Consider the following 9,252-nt stretch of genomic DNA (forward strand, 5'->3'; position numbering starts at 1 on the left):
GCTGCACATGTAACATACATTAATTTAACCCCTGTAGCAGATATATACAGGTGGAGCTGGGAAAGGTGGAGGGTTTCTGAAAGTTTATTTGTTTGAATGTTGAGCCGCAGCTCATTGGACGCTGATGCAACAGCAACCAATCAGTTGTGCCATTTAGATAATGATGTATGATTATGATCTGCCTGAATCATAATCATACACAGTTCGTTCGTTGGCCAGAGGAGAACTGGCCCCCTGACCAAGCCTGGTTTCTCCCAAGGGTTTTTTTTTTCTCTCCATTCTGTCACGTGATGGAGTTTTGGTTCATTGCCACTGTTTTAGCCTTTGGCTTTTGGCTTGCTTATGGCTAGTTCACACTACAGGATTTTAAGCCCGATTTAAACCCGATTTGCAAGTTAACGAGCTCGCTGACAGGTCGGGCTGTAATCGTGTGCAAATCTGCGGGTGATCCGCGCTCGCCAGTCTTTAAGTGTGAAATATGAAAGGCGCTGAGGCGAAGATGAAAATCTCATATATGCCTTTATTGCATCTCCATTGTACTCTGTAATGGTAACATAAATATAGGTTCAATAAAATTAAAATGTTAAAATAAAACACAAATTAGCTTCTGATGGAAACCAGAAATATGCATCTAGGCCTAATGGTACCTGATTCATATTGCTGGATTTTTGTGGCCACATTGTTCAAGGCAGTTTGATACAGACAAATAATTTCTGGACTGCATAACAACTGACAACAATAAAATGTATTTCTTTTTTTCCTCCTTCAGTTGAGGACGTTAAGACCAGGGCAATATCCCTGTGAGCAGTACTGTAGGTTGCTGAAACCAAAACCGAGTGGGAGTGGCAGCAAACCCATGACACCAAGGCAAAGGTGGCTCCTCAGAGTCATGGATTTCATTAAAAGCTACACTGTTCACCGTCCATGTGAAACCACTGTAAGTTACACAGTCTACACAACAGACCAATATGTCATGATAACGTGCACTGAATATTACACAGTGCTGAAAAAAGTTCCACAAAATGTAAGTGCAGATTATTAAAGTAACTTGGTTACACTTTATTTTAAGGTGTCATTGTTACTGTGTAATTATATATTTAAGTAATATTATTAATTAACTACATGTACTTAGTATACTTAATATAGGGTTAGGGTAGGATTAGGTTTTGGTGAAGGGTTATGTAATTGGACATCATTTACTGTTATTACTATGGTAAGTACATGTAATGTATTTAACAAGGACACTGTAAAATAAAGTGTTACCAGTAACTCTTTCATAATCATCTCTCTTCCAGCTTGGTGCTTCATTCAGCGAGCTGGGTGACGCAGAGGAGCAGGATCTTTCTGAATCAATACCTGACTCACCTTTAGCAGCAAGGCCATCATATACAGCCTCAGTTGAATCATCACATGAAGGAGCTTCACCCACAGCCGTTGAGGAAACTCCTTCGACTGCCTCAACTGCATGGCGGCGCAAAATGTTTTTAGCACCAGGGGAGGGAAACGCAAGAGGATGCCAGAAACTGATGTATAAGCTTGAAGTCTGCATAAGCTTGAAGTCCTAAAGAGGACGGCTGCTAAAACCAACTCCAGATGCATTAACTGCATTTGGGAACCAGGTTGTATTGGAAATGAGGCAAATTCAAGACCTTGCATATTTAGCAAAACTGAAAAAGAACATAATGGTTATGATCTATGACACTCAGGAGACTGAAAGGAACAGATCCTTGTCTTCACATGCACAACCTGTCATTTCAGCTCCACCACCAGCACAGTCTCATCCTTGTTACTCATCAGCTCTGAGTCCTCATCCAACCTTTTTGCAAACACTGCAAGATCATGGCCATTATGAAAGACTGTGAATAGCTTACATTGTTACAGTGCTTCTGTTTAGATATTTTTTGAGAATTTATTTTTCATTTTTTGCACTGTTGCACTTGTAAACACATTTGAATATACAGTACCAGTCAAAAGTTTGGACACACTTTCCCATTATCTTGGATGTGTAAGTATGTCCAAATTTTTGACTGGTACTGCACGTTACTGTTCTCAAAGTCTACTGTATGTTGACATTGCAGTGTTAAGTACAAGCACTGGTTGGATTTTGCACAGTAATATGCAGTGTTTTTTTTTACTTTAATAAACTGTATTTTTTCAATAAATGTTTGAAAACCAATTTACAAAAACAGCATGTCTGTACATTTTTGAAAGCCATTGCATCACAAGTGTGATAGTGTCTTTAAAGCCTGTCAATACATTACATTTTTACAGTATTTGTTTATATGTTTAATTGTCTGTTGGCCTTTTAAACAATTTAATTATTTTTTTAAACGTTTGGAAGCTGCAGTAATGTGCAAAATATATACTGTTAATATACTGTTTGAAGTATCCTTTTAAAGACTGAAGATGTAAAATTTATAACAGGTAAATTAAAGATCTTTATTGATTTAGAACTTTAAACAACAAAAGGCAATGCAGAACACACACACACACACACACACACACACACACACACACACACACAATAAAAAGGCTGACAAGATACCTCGACATCTCTACTTTTCTAAATGTGTTGCTCCTGCCAAGAAACGCTACCTGCTGTTGAGACAAAGTAGTCCCGCAAAAGATTTCGCTGCATTTTTGCTGTTACTGTTGCATTTACTTGGCTCTTCTATGCTCCACCGGCTGAAAAACTCCCATCCCATGATTCCTCCAGACTCCATCAACCATGTTATGGTCAGCTTTCTCCCAGTCTGCAAAGGCTGGAGGTGTATATGCCTCAGACCTGCGCTCGCAGAGGAAGTTGTGGATGCACAGGGAGGCCATTGTTATCTTCACCACCTTGTCTGGCTCTAAGCATATGTTCGTCCTGAAAACTCTCAACCTGTTGGCAAGAATGCCAAATGCATTCTCTACCACTCGTCATGCCCTAGAGAGCCGGTAGTTCAGTACTCTTTGACTGTGCTCCATCTGCCTGAATGGATATGGCTTCATGAGGTCATGTCTTAAGGGATATGCGTCATCACCCACAAACATATAGGGCATCATTATGTCAGAGCTGGGCAAAGGCTCAGGTGGAGGAAAGTTCAGTAGGCCCTGGTCCATTGCTTTGCGCAGGTCAGAGTGTGCAAACAGTCCAGCATCTGAAACCCTACCTTGGGTACCCACACTTGCATAGATGAACTTGTAGTTTGCATCTACTGCCGCCATCATTAGAACAGAGAACCTGCCCTTGTGGTAAAGACTGCCACTTTTTGTTGGAGGCTGTACGTGAATATGCTTTCCATCGAGTGCCCCCAGGCAATATGGAAACTGCCTTTTCCTTGCAAAATCCTGCGCTATTGACCGCCATTCTGCCTCTGTTGATGGTGTCTAGGGGTGTCTAGGAGTTTATTTAACCCTTGTGTAGTGTTCATATTTTTGTTTTTCAGCCAGTGTTTGTGGGTCTGGTGGACCCGCTGCATTTTTGGGCTTTTAATTGAACACTATCAAACAATTTTATGTTAAAATACTCAACAGATGTTTAATTCATCCCAATTACAAGCAATATAAACAGCATATATGGTAATATTTTCTCTTTACCTTTGTTAGATCACATTTAAGAATTGAACCTTGAACGGCAGGGGTAGAAACACAAAACTCACTCTTGCACTCACACTTACACACAATCTCTCTCTCACGCGCAGGCACACGCACACGCACGTGTGCTCACTCACACACTCACACACTCACACACACACACTCACTCACTTGGATATGTGGTTTATGGGGACTCTCCATAGGCGTAATGGTTTTTCTAATGAACAAACTGTATAATCTATCCCCCTACACTAACCCTACCCCTAAACCAATCACAGAAAACTTTTGCCATTTTTTGAATTTCAAAAAACACCATTTAGTATGTTTTATTAAGCTGTTTGGTTTATGAGGACACCGATGTCCTCATAAACCATGTTTACATTGTAATACCAATGTCATTATACACATTTGTGTCCTCATAAACACACACACACAATAACAGCAGGCCCTGACAGGAGGAGGACAGAGTAAAGGTACACAGGACCTAAAATTTCCACACTTTTATTAGCCCCGGGTCCAGTGGACCCGCACATCCTTTGTGTAATATAAATGTGTAGGGGTGGGGGTGGGGGGGGGGGGGGGGGTGTACAGTGTGTGGTTATTGAAAATGTGTTCTGATATATATTCTTCACAGAAAATGAGCCAAGGCCAATGAGTCTGAGTTTGAAAAAATAATTAATCGTATAATTTTTCTTTTGATAAAAAATGAAAACGGGTCCCACAGACCCGAACACCATACAAGGGTTAAGAATCAGAATGCCTTTATTATCATAGTCACAAGTACAACAAAATTGGATAGCCATCCTTTTGTGGTTCAAAGAGCATATAATTAAAAACATAAAAAAGGTATAAAGATAAACTAGGTATAAAATAACACACAGCATATAAATATAACATTAAAATAGGTAGATAGAATAATTTCTAATAAAGATAAAAACAACATTGCATACAAATATAAAAAGTACAGATATACAGATGCAATAAAAAATAAAGTAATATATACAAGTACAAATACAAATACATAATAATATAAATAAATACACAGAATTTAACAATGTCATTGTTTCTGGTCATACTTTCTAGTAAAATAATATTTTCAAGGTAATTGTACTGTATATTGTAAATATCCAGAATGTATATGTTCTGGATATTCATATCACAGCTTGCCATAACAGCTTACCTTCAGGAAGTCTTCCTTCATAACCTGGTACAGGGCGGCACAGGTCTCCACAACTATCTGTGAGATGGTGCTGGTCCCAACCCTGTACTGGAACCTGAGGGACTTGAATGTTTCACCTGCATGAGACAAAAAGAACAATGACAAAACATACACAGACAATAACAATAACAATAACTACATCGATTTTCATATAACTTTGATATGCAGTCACACCAACCTGTTGCCAAAAACCGCAGGGTCAAAGACTACGTGGTATTGCCAGTCTCATCTTGGTGTCCTGCTTTTTTATGAGGTGTTCGACTTTCCACAGCAAGAAATCAAACTGCGGTCATTCGCAGCATCTCCATGAACCCACTCTTATCATTCATCTATTTAAACGAGAAATAAAGAAAGAAATCAGCTTATCACAATACACAACCCTTTTGTATTTGTAACCATTGTTGCCAATCCACAACACGAGCAGGCAGCTGCTTTTTCATTATAAACATGTTTTACTCACCTCCAATTCTCTCTGTAGTACAGACAATCCCTGCTGTCCACGTGCTCTTATCCAGCCTTTCACCCATATTCTTTTTTTCTCCTTTTTTTCCGTGGTTCTGAACAGATCATTGCACAAACAACTTGCACCGCCAATTTTGTCCCGGTGTCCATTTTCAAATAGACGTAATTAACACCTGTTTCGTGATAGTTCCCATTTCACCTCTCGCGTGTGTTTTCGTGACAAAACGTGGTTTGGGGACCGGATAGAGTCGTTGAGTGACAGAGTTGTTGTCAGCTCGTGTAGTGTGTAACCCCCTGTTGCAGATCATTTACGTAGTGTCGCGTAGTGTGAACACCACAATAACTTCAAGACTACAGAGCAAGTCATGAAGTCTGAACAGCACACCGATCTGCCGATGTTTAAAGTTGTGTAGTGTGAACTAGGCATTAGTTGGGGACACATAATATTCAACAATATTATTGATCTGCCTGTATTGACACCATTATATGAGAACTGAACTGAGCTTGACAATGACAGCACTGCTTTCTCCAGAGCAGATATTTATATATAAACTAAATATATTAACTAAATTAATAACTTTTTTATAACAAAAATTAACCATCACTGAACTGAAGCTGGATCATGACACTATTTTGTTCTAGATCTGCTTTACAGCAGAAACAAACTTTGTTGCATTATTTCCTGTTATTACTGTAAAGCTGCTTTGAACCAATCAGTCTTGTAAAAAAGCGCTATATAAAGGTGACTTGACTTGAATTGACATGTGATCGCTACCAAATGAGTCAAGACTTTTCATGCCAGAACTAGGAAAATAGAACAGAATTAGAGTTTCATGCCAGAACTAGGAAAATAATAATATAATATAATATAATATGTAATATAATAGTACTGTCTCTAGATCTTGCATGTTCCATTTGTTTACCTACAAGAATGTAGTTCTAGAATTACTTTGCATACCAACACCACAAGGAAATACACAACCACACACACTTACTCTTCACCTGTCCCACACTATATTCTTGACAAAAAGAAGTAAAAAGTTGACCACAAATCACTCTTGCACCCCTCACAGACAAAACCCAGTCTTACCCTATCTCCTCTAGTGGCTCTGGAGACCCGGGGGTCTTATGTCATACCTAGCTCAGCGGGGCCAATCTTCACAGACCAGCATTAGTTTGGCATGGTGTCTGTGCTGCACTACAGGGGGAAATAAAACATGGATTGGGAGTGCAAACAGCCCAAGTCAGCAGCAGGGCTGGCCATTTTTAAAGTATGTTTTCCCAGCACTGATGGATGTGGTGCAGTTATTGAATTGAGAACAGCATCCCCACCCTGAGCTGCAGTTGGCACTCACATGCCCTCTCGCACACAACCAACAATTTTTCGAGTGTTGTTAGGGCATGATTGTTAACAGAGATACGTTTAATATATGAGATCTGGTATGCGTCTAGTGATACACCTCAGTTACCTTATCTGAGTGTAACAAGTTCCCTCATTGGGCTGCCAAAACTTAGTGATTCATCACTGCCATTGAAGGAGAGGCAGAGTTAGAGGGAGCGAGGGGGGAGGTATTCTTCCGCTGTACATCTTGGCTGGCACCCAAGAACATTCTGTACCATTCATGTGCGGACAGGAAATTGCATACATTTTTACACTCTGTTTGGTTCAAGCCTGCAAACCCCCCTTACCAAACACACACATACACACACACACATATAGGCCCGGTTTCACAGACAGGGCTTAGGTTAAGTCAGGACTAGGCCTTATTTCATTTAGGACATTTAAGTTGCTTTTATAAACGTGCCTTAAAAAAACACATTACTGGTGTGCATCTTGAGACAAAACAATGGTACTGATTGCATACAAAAAGGACTTAAAAATTGCTAGATTTTCTTATTTTTCAACCCTCCTACCCTAGGTATTTATTTGAAACAGTGACTAAATTAACAAGAAATAAAGCTTCAACCCCAGACGTTTCCAAACAGCACAGCAGTAATGACTTTATGAACTTTTTTACTTACAAGATTGATAATAATAGAGAGAAATTTATAACTTTGCAACCGTCTACAACAGTATCGCATCAGGCAGTGCATTGTAGTCTCCCTGAGGAAAAAAATTTATTCATTCATTGCTATAGGAGAGGAAGAATTGTCTAAACACGTTAAATCATCTAAATCAACGACATGTATGTTAGACCCTGTACCGACTAAGCTATTGAAACAGATGCTTCTAGAGGTCATAGATCCTCTTCTTAAAATAATGAATTCATCTGTGTCATTAGGATACCAAAAAACTTTTAAGCTGGCTATTATTAAACGGCTTGTAAAAAAAAACATAACTAACAATTACAGGCAGATCTCGAATCAACCTTTTCTGTCAAAGATACTAGAAAAGGCAGTATCCTCACAACTATGTTCCTTTTTTAGAAAGAAATGGTATCTGCAAGGATTTCCAGTCAGGATTTAGACCGTACCATAGTACTGAGAGAGCTCTCATTAGAGTCACAAATGATTTACTCTTATCATCCGATCGTGGTTGTATCTCTCTATTAGTGTTACTCGATCTTAGTGCTACATTTGACACTATCGACCACAACATTCTTTTGAATAGACTCAAAAATTATGTTGGTATTAGTGGAATTGCATTAGCATAGTTTAAATCATACTTATCTGACCGTTATCAGTTTGTAGTAAATGAAGAGTGTCATATCGATCACAAGTTCAGTATGGTGTACCACAAGGCTCAGTACTAGGACTGTTGCTTTTCACTCTGTACATGCTACCATCATCTTTCTCTCCATCTTACCATCTCACCACATTCTGGCGTAGTCAGCAGGGTACTTTCCCAGTTGAGGCTGAGGAAAGCCTATTTTTTTTATGGGAAGACAAAACAGCAGTAGGCTCCATTAGGTTGGCCAGATGATTTTGATTGCTTATTTTTTTGCTCTTTTTCTTTCTTGTTTCTTTTTATTATTTTTTTCAGCCGTCATGGCAGGGGACTTGCAACAATTGCAGGATCTTGTAACCCGGTTGGAGGCAGATTATGCACGACTGCGTAAAGCAGCACCCATAGGCCCTACAAGCACAGGGCTTGAATTTCGGCGCGGGATTGCGGGTATTGCGCATAATTTGTATCATTCCCGCAGGTCTCCCACTTATAATGCAGGAAATTCCCGCAAACATTGATTCACTTAAGCATGTAGGTTGTATTGGTAAATTAATCCACACAGATTATACAATCAAATCAGTCATTTTAAAACTGTCAGCGAGACGCAATTTCACAAACAGCGTGAGTGATTCAGCGGTGCTGCGTCTTCTATCTCTCGTCTCTCAACATGTGTTGCACAAGGCAATCGTTAAGTGCTGCAGGCGGAGATAATACACTCTCGCGCTTCGGGAGTCGGGATAGACGGAATTGTCACTTGCATAATCGGGCCAGCATTGCATCACGAGTAACTAAAGTTTACCATTTGCACGTCTTTTTAAGTCTTACCAGTTTAAACATTCACGCGATTTTAAACTATTCAGTACTTGCGCGCTGTCTGAGAGATGTTTTTTTCTCTGCACACTTATAGAGTAAAGCCGCCTCACAAACAGCTCGCGGGTAACAAAAGTTATTTTTCGTGGATTATATCGCTTTTACAGTCAAAAACATACGAAAATGATGTCAATTTCGGTCTTGGTGAGTATCCTCTAAACACAGTCGGTGTCTTAAATGAGCATAAATCGCACGTGACCGTATAATGAACACAGGATCCGTGCACTAGCTCTTAAAGGGACAGCAGCCATATGTGTCTGTCATTAATTTGGTTGTCAAAACAACAAAACATAGCTTTCATTTTAAGGAATCAGGATTAATGTATTTAATTTAGTCAGGACTAAAATACTACCCAGTGTTATTTTACATTTGATTACATTATTCAGTCTCTGTAATATTTCTGAATACTAGTGTTAGACCTAAGCAAACACTTCTCTCTTTATTTCTCTTTATT

At 39.3% G+C, this 9,252-nt stretch overlaps 1 long non-coding RNA gene across 2 annotated transcripts; it reads right to left on the minus strand.

Annotated features, from left to right (window-relative positions):
* Positions 1 to 2,129: 2,129 nt before the first annotated feature.
* LOC309487043 lies at positions 2,130 to 8,327 on the minus strand. Of its 2 annotated transcripts, XR_014201728.1 has the most exons (4): positions 5,259 to 8,327; positions 4,977 to 5,127; positions 4,760 to 4,875; positions 2,130 to 3,372 (listed from the first exon to the last, which is right to left on the minus strand). It is a non-coding gene; the product is annotated as an uncharacterized lncRNA (long non-coding RNA). The 2 variants fall into 2 exon arrangements; XR_014201729.1 differs by having other exon boundaries at positions 4,977 to 8,325.
* Positions 8,328 to 9,252: the final 925 nt, after the last annotated feature.

The sequence above is a fragment of the Leuciscus leuciscus genome (genome assembly GCF_965113295.1).
Source record: "Leuciscus leuciscus genome assembly, chromosome: 22".
Taxonomy (NCBI): domain Eukaryota; kingdom Metazoa; phylum Chordata; class Actinopteri; order Cypriniformes; family Leuciscidae; genus Leuciscus; species Leuciscus leuciscus.